At 45.0% G+C, this 27,745-nt stretch overlaps 1 protein-coding gene across 7 annotated transcripts in view; it reads left to right on the top strand.

Annotated features, from left to right (window-relative positions):
* Window positions 1–27,745, top strand: part of Pbx1 (PBX homeobox 1) — a 333,904-nt gene that overhangs the window by 100,003 nt on the left and 206,156 nt on the right. The gene's annotated exons all lie outside the window — the stretch shown is intronic.

The raw sequence follows: 27,745 nt of genomic DNA, 5'->3' as shown, positions 1-27,745 counted from the left end.
TGGACAATAAGATTTTTCACCAATTGCTAGACAGAGTGGGAGTTTGTGAATGGGTTGACTGTGGATTGTATACCTGATAGCAAGCTTGTGTTAAAATTAAATTCTGATTAGATTACTTGACTAATGCAATAGCACTAAAACAATATTCCAGTCCAAAGGAGAGTAGTCTGCTCTTTGGTAAAAGAATGTGGTGTTGTGGCACTGTTTCTTCACAGACTGGCAACATCACAAGAGCATATGTAGACAAGATCACAGAGTAATGGCCTCTGGGAGGCAGGATTCTAAACAATGTGGCATGTGGAGGACATAACAGTAGAGCAGTTATTTCTGTGGCTGGGATAGCTCCCTCCGCCCTAGTCACATATTTTCAGGACTTAGGAGATGCGTCGTGTTTTGGTATCTGTTCTGAAGGTGGGGACATCTGCTGTCTGTCATGTAATTGGGAGATGTTTATCTCAACAGTAGGCAATAATAATATGGTAAACCAAACCTCATATTATCATGATGCATTAAAACTAGATTAATCGAAGCAATAAAATCAGAGTAATAGTAAATGCTCATGCAATGTGCTAGGTAATATTTACTCCAATATTAATATGAAGCAACAATTTTACCAGTTATAGCATGTTTCATGATACCTGTTCTAGAGAGAAGCAGCAAGACTCACAGTTCATACTAGATGCTAATAAGTTGGGTGGCACTGAAATAAAGAGCATTGGTTGTGCAGGACCTTTTGCATTGCAACTTCTTGCTCAGAATTGCTTGATCCAAATAGTCCTATTGTTTCCTTTGCCAAATGAAATGCCCTCCCCCCGCCCCGCCCGAGCTTTTACTTTGATAGGATGGTCAGGGGAAAGAACATTCTTTCCCCATCTGCCTCAGAGCTGCTGTCTCATTGTCCTTCATTTCTTCCCGTGATCTGTGTGGCTCTGTAGGCCGCCGGTGTACACCTCTGCATCCTGCATGCTGTGTGGGGAGGAAAGGTGATGGACAGATAGGCCCAGAGTGAAACCACCTCCCAGTGCCCTGCCACGGCGTGGCTTGCCATCCTGTCATCCTAGTGACTTTTCGGATGGCCTCCTGCTAAGAGACCTCTGCAGAGGTTGCATGCCAGCAGCTTGGGTGTAGTAGGGCATTTGTGTCCCACTGTCAGATGGATTCTGGGGGAAACAGGGGACAAAGTGGTGGGAGGAGGTGGGTAAGCTGTGTGAGAGGCCCTAAATTCAAAGGCTGGACCCTTATTTCTTAACTCCTAATGACAGTCTGAAGGTGAAGTTACGTCACAAATGGCAAGCAGGAAAGCAAGGAGGGAAGTAAAATAACACAAGATCTGTAGGAGGCGATGCCCGAATCAACCTCATAACTCATTCTAATGTTGAACTCTTTAGCTCGTTTGTAAAAATGGCCCAGAACCCCAACACGAGAAAGCACACCCTGTCGTTGCTGAAAGTTCACGAAGGTTGGGTGTGGAGATCGACTAATTGAAAACTGCTTTTTACCTGCTGAGATTTTTACTGGTGTCAGTTCTTACCTTTCTAAGAATGACCAAAACAGTCCAGATCGATATTAGCAATAAAATGGTATTACTTCAAAAGCCTCGGACCTGCAGCCTTTACTCCAGATGGTCCTGGGTGCGAAGAGGTGTTAGTCCACAGAGCAGGGAGCTGAGGAAATGACACGGGTTTTCGGAATCAGAGTCAGCTTCACATTGTGGTGCGGCTAGCTGTCTGCACAGAGGTGAAGCTTTATGGACAGGCCACTTAGTTTCTCCAAACCTCATATTATTGATCTGTAAAATGGGAATTTTCTTAGTATTTTTTTTTTTTTGAGTATGTACCTGTTAAATCCTGTTATAGTCAATTCATACGTGTTATCTGCTTTTGTAGGTGTGAGTCTGTGTGTGAGCGCAGGTGTGTGCGTGCATGCCGGGGCCACGCGTGTGCAGGCCAGGCAGGGGCTCGTTCACTGTTGTGTTCTGATCACCATGCTAGCTGCTCAGGAATTTCTGGAGGATTCTTCTGCCTCCTGTGTCACCGTCGCCACACTGGGATTACAGATACCTACTACATTGTCTGGCTTTGTGTGGGTTTTGTCAACCTGAATTCAGGTGCTCAGGCTTGCACAGCACTCGTCTTCCGTATTGAGCCATCTCCCCAACCGCGTATCTCTTGTAACTCAGCACAGCCCTCCAAGGTTTGAGGCTTTGATTATATCTGCAGGGCATGAGCGACATAGAGGTTCAGCAACCTTCTCAGTGCCTACTTATTTCAAGGCAGAGCCTGGGTTTGATCACAGACCACCGCTTTCAGAGTTCTTGTCTCCTTCCTTTGCTATGCCAGCAGTATCAGGAGGACAAACGGCTTGGTGCGTGTGGACAGGAGGCACCTAGGAAGAGTTGATTGATTCTCTCCCCACCCTGTTTCCCTTCAATTAATGATGTAAGGTAACATGGGAAGTATTTCTGTCCCCGGCTGGTTGGGAATTCATTCAGTGCTTCAAGCTTTAGAGATGTGGCTATATTTGCCTATGCACATTGCTTCATACCACCTCGGGGAGGTGTATGGAATGTCACTCTTGATCCATCTTTCCTCTTCATCTCCTGAGGGGACAAGTCCCAGGCATCCACACATCTTTTTAAAATTTTTTTTGCGTGTGTATATGTGTGTGTGTAGTGTGCATGCATATGACTATTCATGTTCATATGTGTGTTGGTACACATGTGTGTGAATGTATGTGGAGGCTAGAGATTACTGCTCAGTCGTTTTCACATGGGACCTAGTGCTTACTGGCAGCTAGTCAGCAAGCTGCTCAGCAAGGATCCTCAGGCGTCCAGTTCTCCAGCACTGGGATTACAGGTGTGCCCCACCATGTGCTTTTCCATGAGGGCTGGAGATCCAAACTCATACCCCCATGCTTGTTTTCCCTCACGCATCTTTTCTTTCAAGTTTTAAGCATGGGTTTTGCATTTCTCCACTACCCCCTCATCGGCAGTGTTAGCTCTCCTTATGTATTAACGCCTACGTTCTCTAAAAACAAGCACTACAGCATGCATTTCTCTTGGACCCATGGAAGCACCTCCTGTAGACTCAAGCATGTACTGTATATTCACACACTGTTCTCCAAATCAAGAGCAGGGTTTGAGTGAGTAATGGGAGTTTGGGAATAGCACCAAGGAAGAAGCGGAGTCTGGGGAAAGCAACCTCAAGCTTTGGGAGGAGAATCTGTCCTGGAGAAGTGCACAGGCCAGCTGCAGAGCCATCTCCCACTCGACCCTTCCCTGCAAGCCTGAGTGAGCCCTTAGCACTTACAACTGGAAACATGTGCCCAGCCCTAAATTCTGAAGGAGGTAAGCGGAGAGACCAGATGGCTCTGAAAGCTGTAGAGGTGGCAGCGGAATGGAGGGAGGTGGCCTTGGCATGATGCAGCCTCAAGGCGAACAGACTCTTGTCAGACTTCCTGGGGCGGCGCCTCGGCTGTGCCCACTGGGCCTGTGCTTGTTTCCCTGAGTTTGATTCTCCAGGCTTCCTGCTGACTCTGCAAGGCACTGCCTGTCAGTCCCATCAATTCCTCTCCTGGGTAGGTGAGTCCATCCTGGTTGGCTGCAACCAAAACCCTTGACTGGTGGAAGAGTTTAAGGGAGAATAAAGGCCTTCTCAGAAACTGCTGCCCAGGGGAGAAACGAGGGGAACTTTCTTCAGGCTAGATTGTGATAAGGACAAGGTTTTGGGATGAGGTAAATATTTCTTTTAGAAAGTAAGTTTCAGCAAACTGGAGAAGGCTTGCACCTGGCTTTGAAACATAAGGGAATGTTGTGCAAACCTGAAATACTGGTTTGGGCTATGAAGGAAGCCCTCTGGGGACCTTGCCTGCCTGGGACATGCTGGGGCCTGGAGCTTTGGGGAACTTACATCAGGTTTGAAAAGCAGCTGCCAGGAGCTGGAGGTGTCTGAGCAACAGCTGTCAGAACTGTGAGGGGACTTAAAACACCTGCATGCTAAGACCCTGAAAGACCAAAGGCTCTTGAGGAATCATATGGTGGGAGAAAGCACAGGGTCCCTGCCCGCACATGAATTTCCTGGATATTAGTTCGCTGCTTCTTATCACTGTGCTTGCTAGATAAAAAGGCAGAGTCAGTTGTAACCACATCAGCAGAGGAGGAGGGAAGCGGTTTTGTCTGGAGGTCAGACTTCTTCATGGTTGCAGTGGCGCCTGCTCTTTATGCAGTCTTTTCTTGGTTAACAAAACGATGCTTCCTTGAGGCCCTTTATTCTTCACTGCAGTTCTTCAGAGTGTTTGCTACTCATTGAGCCTGGAAAACCAAATCTAGAAAGACTTTTTCTTTTTTTTCTTTTAGCAAAACATCTCATCCCAGTTCTAACTATAATACAGACTGTGGTCTGTGGCTACAAACATACAGCACAAAACTATTGATATGCCCGACTCTTCTTTCGAGGATTTTGGTAACTCCTCCCTGCAGAATCTTTTCAGCACTAGGTTACATACCTTTGCGTGGAGCTGTGAATGGTGAATAGGCACACCCGCTTTCCGCTTAGGGGAGGAGACCAAATAATCTCCACAGTGTCATGACTAATCACGTGGGGAGGCAGACACATTGCTTCTTGCTTGTTCTTGTGATTTACTCAAGCAAGCAAGGGTTGGGCCCTGCCAGGAAAAGAGAAACCCTTCTTATTTTCTTTGGATCCACCAAAATCTTCCTCATTGGATTGTGATTTCTTAAGAAAGTTTCACTGGCTGCCGGGCTTTATCCTTCACTTTTATAATGAGCACAAAGAACAGAGGTGCTTGTGGGCTAAACATGGGCCTGTGAACGCAGCCGAGGGCATTGCACCCAGGTGTCTGAAGAACATGATGCCTGAGGTTAACATTAGTTCAGGTCTCACAGGCCTCCATAGTCCACACCATCTAAGATCAGACCCTGATGCACTCTGCATGGTCCAGGGACTGCTGGTAACTTCACTGTAAGGCAATGTTGATTTTGGTGATTTTATTTTTGGTAGTAGTTAATGTGTACCTATGTGTTAGCTCTTCATTAGAGGTTCAGAGTAAACTAGTGCCCTCTTTGTAGCTTTATCATTGTCTGCTATTTTGTGATTTCATATTATAAAAGGAGGAATGAATAGGTTGCTTTTAGAGTATAAAATGAGAATAAAAAAGCTAAAATGATGGCATGAAGACTTAAAAATACACTCCATGGAAAGTATTAGTCTAAATGTTTGCTCCCGGTGCACTCTCCAAATCCTAGAGAATCACTTCCTCCCAGCCTTTGGGAAAATGTTACTTTCTTAGTGTGCTTTTGGAAATCTCACCGTGAACATACTGTAAGACTTACATGAGACAGGGTCTATATATATATAGGTTTTGGGATATATATATAAAATTTATAATAGAGCTTATGTGACTTTAGTTCCTCCATGCTTTGAGAAAGTACAGACACCCTTTCCACCGACGCTGGTACCCATTCATCCCTGGATCCCAGGTGAGCTGGATGGATTGGTGTCCGTCAGAGTGGTTCAAGAACAGGAAGAGGCCCGAGCCTCCCTGGGCCTGTCAGATCTCTGGGCTTCTCTGTTATGAACTTGGAGCATTTCTGGGTCCAGCCTCCTGCACAGCCTGGTGCCGAGATGCCTTTGTCCACACCCTAGTTTATATGACTCATCCCTGCCCAGGCTTATCATTCTGTTGTTACTTATCTGTGGACATGCATGGTTCACATCCAGAAATGGTTTTATCTTATTGATCAAAGTATATCTCCTTCATTTCTTTTGATAGTATGAGAACTATATCTCTAAAACCCAAATGTTTTCAATATCACTGTGATATGGTAGAAATGGATTGGTGCATACATTAGCAACACTTGTGAAAACATTTCCCACCCAGCTTTGCAACTTTTAGATGATTTTCCAAATGCCTATGTCATCCCTCCCTGCCTTCCTCTTCCTCTCTCCCTCCATTCCTTTCTCCTTTCCTTAGTAAATCCTTTATCTTCAACCTTAATCAGAGAACTCAGTATTTTTTTAAAGTATTTATTTATTTATTTATGAGAGATAGGTGCACAGAGAGAGAGAGAGAGAATAGGCATGTCAGGGCCTCCAGCCACTGCAAAAGAATTCCAGATGCATGGGTCACTTTGTGCATCTGGCTAACATGGGTCCTGGGGAATCGAGCCTCGAACTGGAGTCCTTAAGCTTCACAGGCAAGTGCTTAACCACTAAGCCATCTCTCCAGCCCAAGACGTTGGTATTTTAATGAATGTTTTTCCTATGGCTACAACACAACCTAGTGTGTTATTTTACTGTTCATGAAACATGGAGCCAGTTCAACATTCTCTGCTTTGAACTGTGGCCCGTGGCTTGCCTGATCCAGGCACTGAAGGTAAGATATTTATCACCGGCATGCTGTGTGTTCTTTAAGAGACAAGCTATATCAAAGATACTTACATTTAATGAGATGATTGCACCTGTCTGTCATTGCAATTAAAACATTTATGAGCTCCTCAAACACCTTTTCGAGTGCTCCTCCAAGTATTGCTCCTGGTATGATATCCTATCCATCACAGTGCTCTGCAAATAATTATATTAGTGAAGTATGGTGAAGTATGTTGGCACCTTAAGTAAAATATCAATTGCCAGGTATGTTTGGGGCGAACCCTAGGACACCTGTCATAGTACAGCTATGACTAATCAGGTGGTTTAAGCTAATTACTCTTCCCAGAAGCTAAGTGCAGAAGACGTTAGAGACTGTGGTTCTCTGTTTAGGAATCTTGACACCTGCTGGGTGATTTTGTTGAGAGGCTTCCAACAGGCTCCCCGTGTGTGGCAGGCAAGGAGCAAGAAGGATGCATTGTCATAGGCTGAGCAAGTACTTTCATGTGATGAGTAGATTGAGTCACCTGACATTAAGCCATATATGCACTGTAGAAAGGTGGGTGGCCTTGTGGCAAAGAGGACACAAATGTATGGAGGATAGAGTCACTGAGGCCCCAGTTTCCCTCACATGGCAAGGATACCCTAGTTATCATTTGAATTAACCTGTGTTTGTTTATCTATCTTGTCCTCTGGGGTTCTTTTCCTACCTCTGTAAGGAAAAGGAATTTGTCAATTGGCTGTTGGCCTCTCTTCAGATGTCTGTGCTGCTTCTGACAGTAGTAGCAGTGTCCACATTGGTCATAATATGAAGTAACCGAGGGGTTCAAGGATTTGGTTTGAGTTGAAACCCCCATGAAAAGAGAAAGGGGGCTGGAGAGATGGCTTAGTGGCTAAGCGCTTGCCTGTGAAGCCTAAGGACCCTGGTTCCAGGCTTGATTCCCCAGGACCCACGTTAGCCAGATGCACAAGGGGCGCATGCATCTGGAGTTCATTTGCAGTGTCTGGAGGCTCTGTTGCACCCATTCTCCCTCCCTCCCTCCCTCCCTCCCTCCCTCCCTCCCTCCCTCCCTCCCTCCCTCTCTCTCTCTCTCTCTCTCTCTCTCTCTCTGTCACTCTGAGATAAATAAATAGAAAAGAACAAAAAAATAAAAAGAAAGAAAGAAAAGAGAGTGGTCTGGATAACTTTCTGCTTGGTTTTGGAGCTTCCCAGCAGTGCACACTGAGAATTCATGTTGTAGAATCTTAGACAAGAGACTGGTAGAATTGGAATCTTGTGATGAATTTGTGAGTAGTTTAGTTATAAGATTTTTGTTTGGGCAAAAAGAATCGATCATTTGCATTTTGGACATCAGTCGGATAGCAATATTGGTTCAGAATTCAAATTCACTAAAAATAATCAATTCTGGCTAGTTTCAGCAGGAAAAAAAAAAACACTATGAAAGGACTTTGCATGTAAAACAGTAAAAGAAATAGGGGCTAGAGAGATGGTTCCGTGGCTTATGCACACTTGCTGCATAAGTGTTAGCTCCTAAGTCAGAACCCCCAGACTCCATGGAAAAGCTGTAATCCAAGCCCAACTAAATTGCAGAATAGGGGAATTTGCTAGAAGCTCAGAGGGCAACTAGCCTGGCAAATGTAGTGAACCCTGCCTGAGACCAGGTGGAATGCAGAGGTCCACATGAAAACCTCTGGATGGCCACACTCACACTATGGCATGCACATGCTAACACTTGTACACAAGACAACTCACACGTGCGCACACGTGCCCACGCACACACACACACACACACAAAGAAGGAAAAACAAGTAAAAGAGATAAGAGACGCTGGTTGGCCTCTAGACTGAGTGGAGGTCCTGATGGGCTGGGTGTACAAAGCGGTGCAGGGTGGCTTCCCCACTACCTCTGCCTCAGCAATGCTTAGGGCCAGGTGCTGGTGGCTAGGCCACTTCTGTCCCTAAAGAGCCACATGTCTGGTCATTATAGTTGTCAGCTGTTCAGAATTCAAGCCTTTCGGGCCCTCATTAGATTGGTGGATCCCATTGTATCTGCCTGTACCTGTTTGCCTGTGGCTTTAAGTTTTCTGGTTTGGCCTTAGGGCAGTGGTGGGACTTCCTATGCAGAAAAATCACAAAATCTGTAAAGTCTCAAAATCATGAGGCTTTTGAGGTAGTCATATGATTAAGGGGCAACAATGGGAATCTCAGTTAGGGCAGCTCAGGGAGCTCTACACAAGGCAAGACTGACTGGAGGAAGCATGGGGTAGGATGCGTGCTGTCTCTCTTCCCATGAATCTCACACCTCCCAGCGATGTCCCCTCTGCCATACTCTAGGGGCATATGTCGAACTTAGTGGTCTCTCCTGGGGCTTTGTCAATTACTAAGTGGCATCTCGGCTTTCCTTCCCAGAAGCTTGCTCAAGCTGGATGGGAAAGAAAGGAGGCCCTCTGTTCATTTCTACATTCAGCAGACACATTACGGATGCTAACGGGAGGCTCAAGTCCATTATTATCATTATTCTTATTTGATGCTTTTGTATATAAATATGCCCAAGGTTTCAAAGATCCATTGATGTATTTAGCTAATGCTTATGTTGTTATAATGTACCACTGTGTTCGTTTCTCAGATTAGTCTGAGAAAGAAAAATGAAATAATGATAGCTGCTCCAAGAAGCCTGATAACAGATTCTGGCTGATGGAGCAGATATTCTGCAGCTTGATAAACTCAGAGGACTGTGGGGCTTTTGTTATTGCTCTTTGAGGAATGGAAATGTCCCTAGACTAGCTTCAAAGAGCAGCAGTAAAAAATGCATGTGGGTCTAGGAGAGGAGCTGAGATGAATGTGGAGGGTAGGGGATGGGAATGACAAAATTCCTGAGGGTCATTCAACTTTCACATTTGGAGGGATTTCAGAGGATAAGGTTCTAGCCCTTGCCAAAAGTTGGGGGGGGGGTGTGAGCAGTAACAATGAATAATTATTTAATAATTGCTACCTTTTGATGAGTTCTGATTTCCTGCTGTTCTGAGGTCCTCCTCTTCATCTTCACTGAGTCCTGTGACAAGGGCTCTGCTTCCCTCTCTCCCTGACAATAGGCTGAGGCGTCAAGCCCGCCCTGGTCTCCCTGCATGCACTGGGTACGGCCGCGATTTGCATCTGGGTCTGTTCTTAAGTCCTAAGCTGCACCTTCAGCATCAAGACTGAGATCATGTCTGTACCATGGTGCTTCTCTGCTCCCTCCAGTTAATTGTTTTGAGCACATCACAGCTTTCCCTCCCACCGTGACACTGCTTCCAAAGGGTCTGCAGGCCAGCAGCTCCATCTTCAAGAACTTTGCCCTTGTGACCTTCCCTTTTTCTTACTGATCTCAGTTTGATCTTATTCTCTCTCTCTCTCTCTCTCTCTCTCTCTCTCTTTCTCTTTGTGTATGTGTGTGTGTGTGTGTGTGGTGTGTGTTTACTTCATGTCTTTGCTTGGCAACGAGCTCAGTAGAAAGCAATGCAATTTATTTTAGCTAAGGTCTGAGCCTCACAGGTGTTTATAATGTGGGAAGAAAATACTGGAGGGGCATAAACTGTGACCTGGGCAGAAGGACAAGGTGCAGAGGACATTTGAGTGAAGACCAGAGTCTTGTGTGATGGCCACTGGGTAGTACCTCAGTCTCAGTGCATCGTGGGAACACGGCCCCTGCCATGATTTGATGAGTAGCTCCAGCTAAGCAGAGTAGGCCATTGGTATTCAAGGGTGTAATATGCTTGGCTTCACATATTCACCAATGGCCACGAATGTCTAGAGCATGCAGCCAGCTGTAATTTTACTAAGGTACCAACTCGAAAATACTTGTATAAGAGTGAGTCACTTAGCTAGTGAGAGAGCTCAGCCACTTGCCAGCAGATGTGGGGATGCCAGAGGTCTCAGGACAGCAAGCTTTACCGTAAATACAGTTTACACTTCCTGCAGTTTTCTTCTTAGCCTGCCCCAGTTTTACATGTTCCAGATAGCGGAGAACTGTAGGCCAGCAGGCCATCCTTAGGAAGGAACACAAACGCCTCGCCCCTTCCCCAGCCCCTATAGCTGGTGGAGTGCTATTTGCAGAACCCGCCCTGACTGATGGGGCTCGTCTGTGGATATGGAGTGATTGGTGTCCATTTCTGCATTTTATTCCCCAGGCAAACTCGTCCTTTATGTTTTGGTCAGGAACGTTATCATCATGACCATCCTCTTTTTTCCGATGATCAACCCATTGTGAGTGTTCCTGAGCTTGTCCTCCGGAGTAGAGAGCCCCACCCAGGAGACCTGCGTTTCCCAGGAGGTCTTTCGTTGTTAACCTAAGCAATTGGAGGTCTCTTCGCTGGAGGCTTCTGACATCAAAGCTCACTGTGTCTTGCTTTGGGAAAGTTTCCCTCTGGCTTCGGAAAGCTTCTCTTCTCAAGAAATGCCCAGACAAGTGTGCACAGATCCTTTTTCCTCTCACACCGGCATCTTCTTCCACCCAGCCCACCTCCACCATGACTCACGCGCGCCTGAGAGAGAGACTCCATGGTAGTCCAGCCAAGACTCAGCTCTCTCCCAAGGGCTCTCTAGATAGGTGTGCAGAGCAGGGGTCTCCCAAGCCATGCCCAGATCACTTGGCCACAGCCCCAAGCTAATATTTGAAGCCCTTGTGCTCAAAAGTGTCAAAGTGTTGCAAGCTCACCCTCTTTCGCCTCACCTTCCCCAGGCGCAGCCAACACTTGACATCTTTTTATCAGATGAGCTTGGCACTGCCAGGACGGGATCCTCGCGCCAATGTGGCAGCAGCCACAGCCCCTCAGCTTGTTAGACTGAAAGAATGTGCCGTTTTAATTAATGATATGTAAATATCCTTGAATGGGCCGCATTTGCATATTAAGAGAGATTTGCGGAATCTGCGGAGTAATATATTTTAATTAAGGATTAATTAAAAATAATGGGAATTTCATTTCGCCTGGCAGAATCCGTTTAGATTTTAGCACACGTCTGCTTGGGAGTCTGGTAGAAAGGCTCTGTGTTACGATTCCCGCAGATGAGAGAGGCACGCCTGTGTTGATAATCTTGGAGCCCCGCTTTGGGGAGCAAAGGGAATATAAAGGGGTAAAATTTTCTTCTCGCCTCCCCTATCACCCACCCCTCGTCTTCCCTCCTCTTTGTGATTTTAGGGCTGTTTTGGTATTCTTTATGGTAAAGTAAGTAAATGGCTCTGAGACACGGAACACTAGTTGTGTTGGCAATTATGTTAATGGGATGCTATTAGGCTATGATTCTATATGAGCAATTGGGGAGAAGAAATGCCTTACTGAGAGAGAATGATACAACAGACGTCTGTCTTATTGATATAGCTGCAGTGGTGCTTTCTGCATAATTACACTCGGCCACTTTTCTTTAGGTGGGGGAGAAGCCGCTGCATTAGGGAGTTAGGAGCAAGAGATCAGGGTAAGGGGTCCCCCTAATAAATGCTCAGAAGGTATGGAAGGGGCAAACTATCCCAGCAGACCAGAGTATTGAAGGTGAGCAAAACCTAATTCATAGTAATTCTAGTTTCTTCCTTTTTCTTCTATGTCCTGGAGGGATTCTAAGTATGGGCTGAGTTCTGTCTAGCTCCAGTAGTTCTCTCCAGAAATTGAATTTTCTGGAAGGTGTGTATTACGTCTCAGACTTTCTGTCTCTGAACCCATCTCCTTTTGCCTTGGGATTGTGCAACAAGCCCATATACCCTACACCCAGCCCCAGGTACATATGTACAGCTTCTCAGGACCTCTTGCTGCCCCAGTGGGTTGTGATGTGGATGTGCCCCTTCAGGGAAGCTTTCCATGGATATCTGCAGCCCGCTGCCATGATCGCATTGCTGCTGTTCCTCCTTCCCTTAGGCTGATACTTCATGCGTTCATTTGCTGTGATGCTCGGTGCATATATGTTCCTGACCGGGTCTCTTTTCTGATGAATTGCCATAGCTCCTCACGATCTGAGACTTTCCTCTCTTTCCAACTGCAAAGGTGCTGGCTGGCAGTGTGGTGATTTGATGACCAGCTTGCGGAATCCCCACCCCCCAGCCCCCATTTGATTCCTGTGGGCAGAGTCCCCAAGGAAGGGAGATTCTGCCCTCAAGTGACCAAGTGCTTCCACAACTGAAATGTCCTACTTGGAATCGGTGTCTCCCCTCGGGGGACTAGAGGAACAGCCAAAACCTGCTTGTGAGTGATGGCCTGAGGCTTGCATCTTTAAAGCAAATTTTCAGACCATTCCCATGACGCTGTGGAGGAGAGATGTGGGGAAGAAACTGGGGCCGGACATTTAGCAATTATCTTTCCACGTAGAGCCCCTTCCCAGGGCAGTCCCCCTGTGCAGTATTTCAGCACTTCTGCTGGAAGCCTTGACTCAGTTTTCCCTGTACTCTCATCAGGAAATATGTGTGTCAGCTGTCCCCCGTTCTCTTCCACCTCATATGACTTCTGAGGTCACAAATTCGGGGAAATCTGCCCACAGGCACTGCTAGATGGCCTTACTTTGTGGGTATACTGACACCTCACTAGCCGCTGACTGCAGGTATTGAGGGGTCAGGTTTAAGAGTAGGAAAGAGGACATTGAGACTGCTGAGAACAAGCGTGGGAAGGGGCTTTTATAACCACAGAGAAATTCTGGGGCAGAAAAATAAATGAGCCACTAGAAGAAGCCAAAGGCAGAAAAGAAAGAGGTAGGGCAAGAAGTCCTATAAACCAAGGCCTGGAAGCCGCTAGGAGTCAGGGGCCAGGGACGTGCCTGGGGGAGGGCGGGCCAGAGGAGCAGTCTCCGCGTGTGTCCGCCCTCTCTCCTGTGCACTTTGCAAAGGCAGCAGAGCCATATCCAATGCAAATGGAGAAAATGCAGTTTCTGGTAAGTGTTCCCTAATAAATAACATCAAGTCTTTTCCCCTATCAGCCGGTGACATCCCGCATTTCTCTTCCCTATGCACCAGCCCAAGACATTTAATGATGTGGTGCTCCTTCTGGGATGTGAGGTCCATGCTAATATCTCAGCGCTCACAAAATGGTGGGAACGGATTCCAGCATGGCTCAGTTCTTCCACACTGACAGAAAGCATGAAATAAAATACACATAGAAGTAGTATTTCAAATACAAAGATAACCCTCTTCTCTTTCCTTTTGTTTCAAGTTAGAGAAGTCACTCATGCCCCCACCCCCTTTTCATTATGAAGAAATTCGTTCTGGGTTAGTTTTTGGTCGCTGGAGGATTTCATTAACGAAATGAAGTAAAAATAATCAATTTCAGATGTTCCCAGTGTTTGTGGTAATGGTTTCTCTAACAATTCTGATTAGCCGTGTGAGATGGATTTTTTTTTTCTTCTAAATTACTGCACATTGACATTAAATATGGGGCAACTTGGTGTGCATGCCTGCATGTGCATGCGGTGCTCACATGTGGCTGCGTGTGCCTACGCATGTCCACACTCACCTGCACACGCTTCTGTCAGCTTGGAATTAGGCAGGAGGCTTACACTCGCCCTCGCCTTGTTCTTCACTCTGCTTCCTCATTGGTGTCCTAACCCTTCCCGCCATTACTAGCTTCCGAAAGGCTGCTTGGTTCTTTGCCTTCTCCTTGTAAGTCTAAGCCATTTCTGGGAATATATAGGAAACTCTGATTATTTATCTATTTAGTTAGTTTCTCCTAACTTCCTTCCTTTCTTCTGTTTTGTTCTGGCTGGGGAGGGCAAGAGAGCTGGGCATTTGTTTCCCACAGGAGAACTGCTCTGTGTGGAGTGAGGGTCTGCGTGAGTGTGGTCTGGCTGGGTGGTGCCTGCTTTCCTGCCATTCGGAGAGCCCTCTGGAAAGTATGCGCCGCCTCTGCCCAGTCTTTCCAGGCCCTTCGTGGACCCTCAATAAAACATAAACTAAATTGAAAAGCCTATAGTAAGTTTATTTTTATTTTTAACTTGTTTATTTTTACTTCTTTTCATGCATTTCTCTTGCTCTGTTTACCTTCCCTATCTTTCCTCCCCCCCTTCCCTCCTTCCTTTCCCTCTTAAATTCCTTTCTTTTATTCCTTCTTTGCCACACCAAGGGCACAGCCATGCCATCCCTCCACATACAGTCATGGGGAGTGATTTCACAGCAGCATGTGTGTGTGTCTCTACACAGATACCCACGGATATCAACGCAGCACAGAGGCCCACCCCATGTGTACATTGTTTGTACTTTTTCCCTTTGATAAGCTGTCATCTATGGGCACTGCTTGGGGATTTGATCCTAGTAATCTCCCGACCCCGAGAAAGACATGAAACACCCTCCCAGACCCTTTACTCTGCCTCTGTCTCTGAACCTTTCACTCTCCTTTAATGAGAATCTCTCCTAATTATTTCAGTGGCTGCAGCCGAGGGACCGCAGTGTACTTGGATCTCGATACTGGGACGTGACTGTTATGCTGATAAAGGCAAAAGATCAATAATTTAGGCCCCAGCTTTAATGGCAAAGCTGAGAGCTTTGGTGTCTGCATTCAGGTTGAGTCTTAGAGGTTCTTGGAGGATTCCTGATTTCCATAGGATTTTCTCCCCTTTCTTCTTAAGCCACAACGGTTCAGCATGCTTTATTTTTTTTGCTGAATTGTTTTTATAAAATGATATTTGCCTCGTCCAGTTAAACATGTGCCTACATATACTATGAATATGCCATGGTAAGCCTGTGCATCTCAGCGTACATATGATTATTCCCACATATGCATACAAACCTCAGCATGCATAGACGTCTTATAACTACTCTTATCTGGGGAGTGTCCATTGTCACATTGTCTTTAGATTTCGGACTCCCCATAATTTGTCCTTCTAAAATGCATGTGGTAAATATGCAGCCACTTCAAAGCAAGGCTAAAATGTCACTCCCCTTTCCCCTTCATCTTTTCTTTGTGTGATTTCCCCTCCTGTCTGTAACAATACCACACTTGTACCCAAACTAAAGGGGGAACACCAAATCCCTGAGCTTGCTCAGATCTGGGTGCACACACACCCTATAAATTCCCGTTATCACATAGGGCCCTTCCTTGAGGAATTCCAGCAAGCCAGTGTGGGCCTCTGCAATATATACACACTCCTCAGACAGATAAGTGCTGTGAAAATTATCATGATGTTTGACACATTTTACATTAAAGCTTGAGAAGGGTGGCGGTGGGGAGGGGAGGACAAAAGCAAAACAGAGAAGCGGAGCTCAGGAAATGTTGACCACCTTTGCCCATGCAGGTGTGCAGTGACTAATCCGCGCTCTCCCTGAGGACTCAGAGCAAGTCCGGGAGTGCCATGATCTCCCCCCCCCCACACACACACAAGGGAGTGCAGCTTGTTCTCTAGTCAGCCCCAGCTTCAAGGACCACTATTTCTTTCGACACTTCTCAGCCCTACTTTGTTGGAAATTTTTGAAGAATAAGTTCCTCTAGAGCAGTTAACTTTACATCTGCTTATATTTTGATACTGCATTTTCAGTAAAGAAAACATTTTTCCACTCTCTAAACTTCCAAATAGGGAGCAACTTCAGGGCGAGAGGTATGGAGTGAATATTTTCAACTGGGATCCCTCAGCACATGCAGCACCCAGCCACTAGGGGGCAGAGCAACAGGCTTGTGATTTGCTTGGCGTCTCTGAAAGCAGGTTATTTATTCCTTTATGTCAAGAAATGGGGAAGTGCAATGTGAACAGCTCTCAGTGCCATACATGCTGGGAGATTGAGGCACAGGAACAAAGTGAGCTAAATGCAATACTTTTATGTGTAGTTTCCAATGACGCCTTGGTTTCCCCACTCAGCTGGCTTTTCGGCATGGGTCAGTTCAGCATGGGTCAGCTCATGCATCCCAGGCCAATCTTCTCGTTCTCCTTCTCATGTTCATTTTAATTTAAAGGCTATGAGACTGCTTATACGTCTCTCTAGGAAGCTTATTTCTAGAAATGGATTCTCTTTTGTGACATCAAGTCTGGCTACCTTAGAGGTGTGACTTATAAGGACAAGGAAGGAGGATTAACACTAGACCAGAGTGTCCCCTGCTGCATTGTTAGTTCATTCTCTGCCTTAGGTTTCTCTGTAGCTCCTTCCATGCTTTGGTTTTGTGCTTCAAGGTCACCGTTGCTTGGTTAGTTTGGAATACCAGATCCGCTTTTGGGTAATTGCTATCCTATCTCAGTTTCTGGTTAGAGACAACCTAAGAGAGTCAACTGAACCCTAGGAAGCCTGAGAAAATCCTCTGGCACAGCATTAATCTTGTAGCACTGACTTCCACAAATAAATTAATGCCCATTAAACAGGCAGACACATTTACAGATTCTGCCAGAATTTAGAAACCATCTAGTGTACCATAGTCCCAAGGGAGCAAAACTCCAACCACGCCAAGGAAACACAAGGAACTTCCCAGTCGGAATCAAGGTGGTCTTGGGCAAGGCTTCCTGAAGACAAAGATCAGGCTAGGTGGTTGGTCATGGAAGAAATCACAGGCCTTCCCACCAGAAATGACCTTTAAACTTCACGCAATGATGTTGTAATTTTGTGGTGCCTGTGATAAAACCCTTCCTTTGTCATGATGTTTTGTGGTTTACCAAATGCTTTCACGTCTGTACTGCTGTTTGATCCTCAAAATAACCCTGATTACCAAGAGAAATGTAAGTCACCCCACTTTAGGCTAAGGAAATGAGGTTTGTAGGACTAGATCATCTAACATCACACACTGGTAGACAGCAGAGCCAGGACAATAATCCATACCTTTAGTTACTGACCCTGAGGTAATAAATTATGGCACAGGACTTTCTTTCCTCATTTTGATGAAAAGAGTATATAAAGCCATCCCACCCATGGAATCTGAGGTCTCCATTCTCCTTCTGGCATCCATCCCTGGGCATTGAAGAAGGTAGTACATTTCTTCCTGTTTATTATTTGTCTAAATGTTGACAGCGATCACTGACAGTTTCTGCCGTCTAACTCCTTCCTGGTGGAGGTAGCTGTTTGACTCAGCCGCTGCCTTCCCTGTACCACTCAAGCTGACTTGACCAGAGCCAGGGCTGGCGGAGCATGTGGGCTTTTTCTTTCCAAAACAGGGCATCAGAAACCTTTCTGTTTGGAGGGATCCTTGCACTTGGCTGGCTTTTCCTGTCACGCTCTTTCCTTGTGGCTGCTGCATCCTCTCACCAGGCATCCTTTAGATCATCACTATTGTATGCCAGTGCCAGTATGGGCACCGAGACCAATGCCCAGTTGATGGGGAGGACTTGATGTTGGCTTTCTTCTGTCCCAGGGGACCAAAACTTCCAAGAAGGTCCTCATGAGGATGGATCACACTTGGTTTCCATGTGGCATCAGACTGTATTTTGGTCTTTGGGGCATGGCCCATTTGTGTGACTTGTTTGATTGTGCTGACCTCTCAAGTCCTCTCCATTATGCTTTGCTGGCAGGACTGTGCTATTTGCAGTGGCTGTAAATGTGTGTGTTGAACAGAGTCAATCTCCTCACCCTGTCCTGGAGCCCAAGTGAATATAGAAAAGCCGCTTTGGGCTGGAGAGATGGCCTAGTGGTTAAGACACTTCCCTGTGAAGCCTAAGGTCCCGTGTTTGACTCTCCAGATCCCACGCAAGCCAGACACACAAAAGTGAGGCTAGTGCAAGGTCGCACATGCCCACTGGGGGTTGCAAGCGTCTGTAGTTCTATGGCAGTAGCTGAGGCTCTGGTGCACTAATTTTGTTACTCTCTCGTGCTCTGTATAAATCAATTAAATAATAAATAAATAAATAAAAGAGTAAAGCTGGGTTGTAGGATCTCAGTGCATAAAAGGAGCAAGGAAAGGGGCATTTTCTAGTCTTAGTGCTACCCAGGCCCATCTGTTGTTTTTTTCCTGCTTAAGATACATGAGGAAGACCACAGGCACCATGCACTGTATTTGCCCTGACCAAAGGCCTAGGCTTCTACTTTCAGTTCTTTGTCTGTCAGCAGATGCTCTCCTGAACTCATGGACCCACTGGGATACTGATTTTACACAGCAGAAGTGGAATACGGTTGGTGCCAGACCATCAGACAGAGGATAGACAAAAATAGGTGAGGGAAAGCCAAGGTTTACAAAGAAAACCAAAGTCAAGTTGAGTACAGTGTCCAGCGAAGAGCGAGGTCAAGAGGTGGGATTGTGGATTCTAGTGGATACTGCAACACTAGGCAGAAAAGCCAGGTGACTTCTAAGGGTAGGAGGATACACGGCGGCAGGTGCCAAGAGCTTATGATCAAAGCCTGTTTTGGGTACCAAAATTAGTGTTATACTGTCTGAATGTATTACATTAACATAGCTAAGAAGGTGACCTCAAAAGTGGGATAGCCTATTCAACATGCCTCCTGCCAGATAAGTGATCTTGAGGTTGCATAAGCATTCTGCTTGATGCTGTTAATATCATCACCGTAGTCTTCAGAGAGCGCTGTGTCACACCCTAGTTCCTTACCTTGAAATTTACTAAGCCCTGACCTGAAGCACAGTCCTGAGGTCTGCCGGCAAATAGTCATCTTGTTCAACATAGCCCCATCTATTCAAAAACAAATAAAAATTGGGTGGAAAAAAAGTGGGTGGTTTTATTTTTGTGTAAGACAATTGGATCTGGCACCTCGGATCACTGTCACACCTGTTGGAATGCTTCAGTTCAGGTCCTGTGCCTAGTTTATAGTCTGTTCCCAACTGGAAGTGAGGCTAAGGTCTCGGAATGATTTATAGCCACATCATTGCGGTTCTGACAAGTCAAGATACCTTCCATGCACAAACTGCTTTGCAGTTCACAGTGCACTTTTATTGATACCACTTGCCAGTGAGATGCTCCCATGATTTCCATAAGAATCACTTAAGAACTGATCTGTGTCCTATGGGAGCTTCCAGGACTTTCTGCATGTGTACATACTCCTATGAGCATGTGGAGGCCACAGGACAACCTCAGGGGTCATTCCTCAGGCACCATCCGCCTTTTATTTAGACAAAGTCTCTCACTGGCCTGGAATTCACCAGCTAGACTGGCTAGATGGTGAGCAGTGGGATCCATCTGTCCACCTCTCCAGTGTTGGGGTTTCAAGTGTGAGTTCTGCAGATGGAGCTCAGGTCCTTACACTTGTGAGGCAAGCACTTTAGCGACTGAGTTATCTCCTCAGCCCTGAGCATTAGGTTTTTAAAGAAAATATAAAAATGCATCAACTATAGATGATAATGTGCAGCAAAGCTGGCAATTATGTGGCATGGATTATAAGTGTCATGATGTCCCAGAGACAGAAGCAGTGGTTTGGAGTTCATGATAGTTAGGGTGGCTTCACAGAGAGGCAGTGGAGGTAAAGTGAGCTTTGGCAGGGAAAGATGCATGGAGCACACTGTAAGTGGTGGTCAGGAAGCCTGGAAGTAGGGACTTGCTTTACAAGGGAATGCAGGCTCCATGAGGAAATAGGCTTACAGGGCTAGAGTTTACCAGTAATGGCTCATGTCAGCATAAGAAGGAGAGTAGGAACAGGCCATATAGAATAGGTGGTTCATTAGTGTCCTAAGGACCCTTTGCATTCATGATTGCTGGCCTCACCTTGTAGAAATTGTGCCTGGTGATGTACATATCTATGTCTGTCTGAAGTTGAACTTTCCAACGTAACACAAACCTTTGCATTTGAAGCTTGATGTCATTGGTGGAGAGAGCCACTATGGACCTTTGAAAGAGGTACACGTGAAAGACACTTAGGTACTGAAGAAATTGTTTACATAAATGAACCTATTAGAGAAGAAATAGAGATCCTTTCTTTTTCCAGAGTAACTAGCAAGGCAGAGCTGACTGTCCAATTGAGAACTCAGCTCCTGATGCCCGCGTTCTTTCTTCTATAGATGCCCAGTAGCGGCCAGCCTCACTTTACCCACATAGTTCATTGCAGATGGCATGAAAGGCTCTGTCCTTCTCCAGTCGAGATCTCTATAACTTATGGTGCTTTCCCATCACCGAATACAATCTATCTGGCAACGAAAGAAAAGTAGTTTGCGCTGTTACTCTTCAGGTGTGGGGAATTGCACTTTTGATGAGCAAAGCTGGCGGCCTTCACGTAGCTCCGTGAGAATGTGAGCTGGTGGCTAAGTCCTCTAGTGAAACATCTTGACCACCGGGACCTGTCATCCTGTTGCCAGAAGTCATTGAGGGGGGGCCTACACCAACCCCGTGGCACCCCGAGCTACCTTTCGTAATGTGTCGGTTCTCACGCCAGATTACACAATAGCCATCTGAGCAAATAACTCTTTGTTAAAGATCTTTTTCCTGTGATATATTAAAAATTTTTATTGATAACTTCCATAATTTTAGACAATAAACCATGATAACCACCCCCCACCTTCCCCTTCACAAATCCACTCTCCATTTTATCCCCCTGTTAGTCTCTCTTTTATTTTGATGTCATCATCCTTGATGCTAATAGCACAGTGCTAAGAAGCCCGACCTGATGGGTGCCCTGTCCACCAGTCCCTCTGTTGAGCTTGGGCAACTTTGGTGTTCCCTTGAGAGGATCTTTACTGAGACACATGGCAAGCTTGGTGGAAACCTGGGTGGAAGCAGAAGAGGAGATCTCAGAATATCTTAATTTAGGTTTCCCTGGGACCACAGTCTTCACCTAGGCAGGGCGAGGAAGAACTAAATTCACATTCCACACATCTTCTTACATCTAGACCAGCGCTTTGAGAAACGAGTTGCCAATAAACATAAAAACCCATCTATAGGTGTTCCTCCCACTCCTCCTCCTCCTCCTGGAATTTACACAGGTTTTCACACTTTTAATTAACCACATCAAATAATGTGTTTCCCAGGCTGGGCTCGGGGTGATGCCTGCTTATTTGGGTGCTGAGTGATGAATGGTGATGGGGCGGTAGGTGATGGTGAGGAGATGGAGAAGTGCGAGCTCGTGCCAAGCTCCCCGCTCCCCGTGTGACTGCATGTGGGAAGGACCGAGAGAGCTAGTGAGGCTGTGGGAATGGACAGTTGGCTGCTGTGCACAAATGTGGAGGGGTCGGGGCACCAGTGAGAGGCATATAAAATTGTGATAGGGTGGGAAGGTTCCTCTGAAAACAAGGGATAGAACTCTGTGGACAGTCCCCTGTGTTCCCTGCAGGTAGACAGCTTTCCTTTAACCCTCTTATTCATACAGTCACAAACAGAGACCAGCAGATTCTCAATAAATCATCAAATGCAAAGTCCTTGGAGACTTAAACTGAGACAAAATATTGTTTGTTAAGTAAAAGCGAAAGGAGATTGCATGCATTTGGCACATCTAAGTAGTGAAGGCCCAACATGATATGACTTTATGCTGTATGATTATATTCTCAATGCAATGGGGAAACAGTTTCCCTTCTCTGCGTGGCCCTGCGTGTTTGCCTTTCTGTTCATCTCACTTTGAGTGTAGCCGCTTTGTGAAGTATGTTTTTATGCAAGTGTTGAGCACCCTTCATCTTAAAGATGGCCATTATGAGGCTCAGAGAGATGGCAGGACACAGACTCTGCCATTGACTGTCTTCTGGATACACACTCACTGTGGCTTTTTAGCCCGCTGGTCAATGTTGGTTGGGCAAATGTATGTTAGAAATCCCAGTGACCATGTGAGGTCAATGAATGGCCCTTGCTCCTGAGTGCAAATAGATTGCAGAGTAAGAGAAGGCTAGCCTCTGCCCAGATGTGGCTGGTCAGGTGGCCAAGATGATATAAGGAAAGCAGGAGACTTTGTTTCCTTAAACATGGCCCCTTATATACTTCATAAGGATCTAGAACTTAGATACTGAAAAATTCTAAGCTAGAAGATCATAAAGCAAATGTTTGTTATGTTTGTTTGGAAAAAAAAAAAAGCAAACTCGCAAAGCTCTTTGGGGGACTATGTGAATGGAGATATTCATAATCTCCTAAAAGATTCCTAAAAGATCCAATTCTAAATTACTACTTGGTGGTCCTACCACTGTAGCAGCTGTAACAGAGCCAGCAGATGTTTTGGGGATAATGTCTAAATACTTCTAGAAATATAAAAGAAGATCACACAATTGGGCCAGTGGCTTAGTTCAGTGATACAGGACTTGCCTGGCGTATGTGAAACCCTGAGTTCAATCCCAAGCACCCTTTCTTTCCAAAAATAAATTGGGGCTTGGGAGGTGAGGTAGCTTAGTTGGCAAAATGCTTGCCTTATAAGTATGAGAACCCGAGTTTGATCCCCAGAACATAAAAATAGCTGGTGTGAAGGAGCATACCTACCACCCATTACTTGGGAGGCAGTGACGGTGGATCCCTGGGGCTCCCTGGCAAAGTAGGTTAGCCTACTTGGTGAATTCGAGGCCAGTAAGAGAGAGCCTGTCTTAAAAAACAGTAGATAGCACTTAAAGAAGGATGTCTAAGGTTGTCCTCTGGCTTCCACATGCACGTGTGTGCGTGTGTATGTGAGTGTGTGCACATGCACTCATGCATGCACATACATCCGCCCTCCTCCAACCAGAGCCCCTGAGTTTATTATTTCACAGAAAGACTGCTAAGCTGTTAGAGACACCAAACAGGCTGCTTTTCCCAATGATGAACTGAATCTACCTCTACAACATTTTCCTCATCTATCTGAGGTCTCTCTTTGATCACAGCATAGGAAAAACAAACCCGCTGTTCTTTAGCAAGGGCTGTTCAAATATTTGAAGGCCATTATTTTTACCCCTGCAGCTCCCCCTCCCAGTTTCACGTGTTTTCCTTTTTAATTTATAACTCTACAGACAGGTTCAGAGCACCCACTATGTGTGAGCTTGGCATGTGCTATTTATACCTTTCTCTTGCAATATGAATTATACTAGTGGGCAAGGGAAAAAGTAGTTGGTTGGGTTGTTTTTCTTTGTGTTCAGGTAATAGAAAATGAAATGTGTGTGCACATATGTATGATGTTCACACATATACCTTCTGAACATAGAAACATGTTTCTTTTTAATCATAAGGAAATGAACATTAGGAAGTAAACAAATGAGGGAGAAGTTGACAAACTAGGCATTTTAATTAAATCTTTTCACTTTTGGTGGTTTAAGGTACTCATTTTAGGATTGATGCCTTTTGAGACAGTTTCTCAGAGACATGTCACAGCAGAATGTCAGGTGTAGATGCCTGTGAGAGGAGAAACTGAATTTCACCAGCCTGTTGATTTTCGCTCCAAAACAAGATACCGAAAGTAAATGAAAACCCAATTGTGAAACATAACAAAATGAAAATAAAAAAAAAGAAACTACTGTAACATAAACTTTGGTATTCATAACTTTTGTTTGCTCCGAAGAATTCATGCTTAGCATTTCTCTGTGCTGATGAAAATACTTACCTAGAAACATAGACTTATTAAATAAATAACATAAAGAAGATGGCAGAGGGGATGTTCAAAAATTCAGACACACCAGCTTTCCCTTAAGAAGCTCATAGCCACCACTGGCTGTGTCTTACGTTCTCAGACTGTCTTACAGAAGCACACACCCATGCTTTCAGTGTGTCATACATTCTCAGACCCTGTCTTACAGAACACACACCCATGTTTTTAGTATGTCATACGTTCTCAGACTGTCTTACAGAAGCACACACCCATGCTTTCAATATGCTGTACTTTTTCCCTAGCACCTCTTTCCTTCAAATCCATATTAAAATATCTTCAATACCATCCCACTCTTCTTCAGTGAAAAAGGAATTCTGGGGATTAGAGAGATGGCTCAGCAGTTAAAAACATTTGCTTGCAAATCTGATGGCTGTACTCACATAAAGCCAGATGTACAAAGTGACACATGCATCTGGAGTTTGCTTTTAGTGGCAGGAGGTGCTGGTGCACCCATACTCACTCGCTCTTTGTCTTCCTCTCTTTCTCTTAAATAAATAAAATAACTCAAACAAGAAGAATTCAAGTGAGGAAGATAGTATCTTCAAGTATTTTGACATCAAGTACTCATTATTAGTATGGTTTGTTAAAATATAATTTGCATATAATGGTATGTGATTAGAAATATATAGCTTTCTTCCAGATTTATTGAAAGAGGTATGATATACGAAGAGTGCCATAGACTTGGGGAAGTAATCCTAGATTTTCTTTAGTGTGATTTCTAATCTATCTGTAGTTCAGACAGGCCCTTGTGGTTATTCTTAATTAGAAAACAAAGGTTGGATTTTGGAGTCACCTTTTTTTATTGAAGGTGGTTAGAAATAAGTGTGGGTTTTGTTGGTTTTGCTTTGGGATTAGTTTGTTTTAAAGTGTGGTCTTTCTGTTGCTCAGGCTGACCTCAAATTCCTGGGTTGTCTTGGTCCTCCTGCCTCGGCCTTCCAAGTAGCTAGATCTAGACACATGCACCATCATGCTCTGATAAGTGTGATTTTTTTCTTTAAATGTGTCAGGAGCCACCACCTGCCTGCCCAGGTTCAGGTCAACACTCATTACAGTGTAGATCCATCACAGGGTAAGCTAGATGAGACAGTAGAAACCTGGTCCAGGAATGCACTGTGATGTGAAAACTAGATTTTGTTATGGTATCTCCTTATTCTTCTACTATTGGTGGGTGACCACTTTAAGATGTGTGCCCTCTTCAGATTACTGTCTACTATCTATGTACATAGTATCTAGCACCTGGACCTACATGTAAAATAGCCTTATGCATATCCTTGTCAATCCTTCAAGTTCAAGCAGGCTGTGCATTTTGCCCATAGATAGATAGAGATAGATAGAGATAGACAGACAGACAGACAGACAGACAGACAGACAGACAGATCGATTGATCAATTGATCTTACCTATCTGTGGCAGAAAGCATTACAGGCATGTTTTTCCAGTCTCTGGATACTTTGTGAAAATGATGCTGAAATTAAAAAAAAAAAAACCTGTCTTTATTATTCTATTTTTGAAATATTTATTTAAGAGAGAGAGAGAGAGAGCAAGAGCGCAAGTGAGCCAGGACCTCTGACCACTGCAAAAGAACTTCAGATGCATACACCACCATGTGCATCTGACTCGTGGGTACTGGGGAATTGAACCTGGGTCCTTAGGCTTTGCAGGAAAGCACCTTAACAACTAAGCCATTTCTCCAGCCCTATTTTAATCTTTTCTATACTCCATGAATTCTAAAACATTGCAAGAGGGAAAAGAAGTCTATACTTTCCTATTTTCATTAAGTTTTGAGAAAAAGTTTCAAAGGTACTTTAAAATTTTTGTGAAGTCACATGAAAATAGTAATCCTGGGCTGGAGAGATGGTTAGCAGTTAAGGCACTTGCCTGCAAAGCCAAAGGACCTTGGTTTGATTCCCTAGGGCCCCATGTAGGGCAGATGCACAAGGTGGCACGTGCATATGGAGTTTGCAGTGGCTGGAGGCCATTCTCTCTCTCTCTCCCTTTCTCTCTCTGTGCGTCTTTCTTTCTCTCAAATAAATAAAACCATTTTTTTTAAAAAAGGAAAGAAAATAGCAATCCTGCGAGGTCAGTGCAGACCTGGCCCCTGCCCTGGCTCCAGTCTTTCCGGCTGAGAAGGTGGTGTTCAATATTTCTCCAAGTATTCTGGGGTCATAGGCCAGAGGGCTGTGTCTTCTCTGGACATCAAGATGTACGTAGATACACTTCCTGGGGGTAACAGACAGAGGAAGACAGTCAGCACTGCTTCCTTTCGGAATTCCCTTAGACAAGGTGGCAGGTGAGTTCCCTGTGAGCTTTTTAAAAGAGAGTCTTTATGTCACCTTGTACTGGCAAATAGAGATCTGGGACTCTAAGTGTGATAATGACATTGCTTTTTCCCTATATGCATATATGTATGGAGTAAGTCTCCTTCCTTGCCCATATGATACAGGAAGTCTATGAACTTCTTACAGTAGTCTTGAGTTGAGTTCAGTCTTATGTTGAAATTCATTTAAAACCAAAGGAAGGCTGGGGAGATGGCTTAGTGGTTAAGGAACTTGCCTACAATGTCTAAGGACCTAGGTTCAATTTCGCAGTACCCATGGGTAAGCCAGATGTACAAGGTGGCACATGCACCTGGAGTTCGTTTGCAGTGGCTAGAGGCCCTGACATGCCCATTCTCTCTAGCAGCCTCTTTCTCTCTTAAATAAATAAATAAAAATATGTAAAAAGAGCAAAGGAAAGTTCTCCTGTAGGTATTAAAGTAGCTTATTTAATCCGTACACCACCATTCTGGGAATTGGACATAAGTGATTGCAATCAGTTACTGACTGGGAAAAGTTGCGTCCAGGAGAGGTCCATGACTTCTTCAATGAGGACACCACAATATCTTCAGTGCTGTGACCAAAATGGCCCTTATTCTCAGAGTCCCGTGTTCCAGCCTTGTCTGTTAAGAACTGGGTGTACATGGCTGCAACTCTGTCTTCCAGATCTGTTCGCATGCCTCTGCAGTCCATTTCTGGAAGGCTTCCTGCCACCACAGCTGCTCCTAAGGGATGGGAATGACCTTTCCTACACATTTCTCTGTATTACTATTTCTGCATTTATTTTCAGTTCTCTTTTCATTAGTAACATACTTTGTGGCCTTCAAAAATACCAGACCAGAGGTTTATCTTGGTATTACAGATCAGAGGGACCTACTTCACCTTGTCTTCCTGGGATGGAAGGAATGCAAGGCCACCTTCCTCTGGTGGACTGTCTCTGAAGCTGGGAACTTGTGCTGTCCTCTCCTCTCACTTCTGCCTAGAGACTTGCAATAGTGGGAGAGCCATTCTATTTGTCCTCCAGAGGAAAGCGATTCTGGAAATGGAGAAGGATTAATATTCATCAAAGCCCACTCTGAACAAGTGGCAGTATTAGGAATTTTCTTCTTTCCTTTTTACACAATATTATTTATTTACTTGCAAGGAGAAAGATAGGAAGTGAAAGAGAGAAGGAGGGATGGAGGGAGAGAGAGAGTGAGAGAGAGAGAGAATGAGAAAGGGCATGCCAGAGCCTTTAGCCACTGCAAATGAACTCCAGATTCATGTGCCACTTTGTGAAACTGGCTTTACATGGGTACTGGGAAATTGAACCCAAGTCATTAGGCTTTGTAGGCAACTGCCTTAATCACTGAGGCACTTATTTATTAATGCATATGCTATTAATCCCTCCAGTCCAATATTAAAATTTTTGTAAGCATTTTTTCTCCGTGGACACAGCAGCTCTGTGACACCATCATTATCCCCATTTCTCAGATCCTGAGTGTTAAGTAACATCTCCAAAGTCACGTACTTAGTGGGAAACAAAGCCTGGACAGGAGCTCAGAGTGGTGTGATTCCAGAGGCAACACGTCTTCCACGCACATGGGCTACTCTTCCATACTCCTCGTAATTTTCTGGAGGAAATGACTGTGGCCTTCTCACAAGCTTCTGTTGGGCATCCTGGGCACCTGT

This window comes from Jaculus jaculus, chromosome 1 (genome assembly GCF_020740685.1).
Source record: "Jaculus jaculus isolate mJacJac1 chromosome 1, mJacJac1.mat.Y.cur, whole genome shotgun sequence".
Taxonomy (NCBI): Eukaryota; Metazoa; Chordata; class Mammalia; order Rodentia; family Dipodidae; genus Jaculus; species Jaculus jaculus.
Note: the sequence above shows the minus strand (reverse complement) of the source record. Positions and strands in the feature narration are given on the sequence as shown.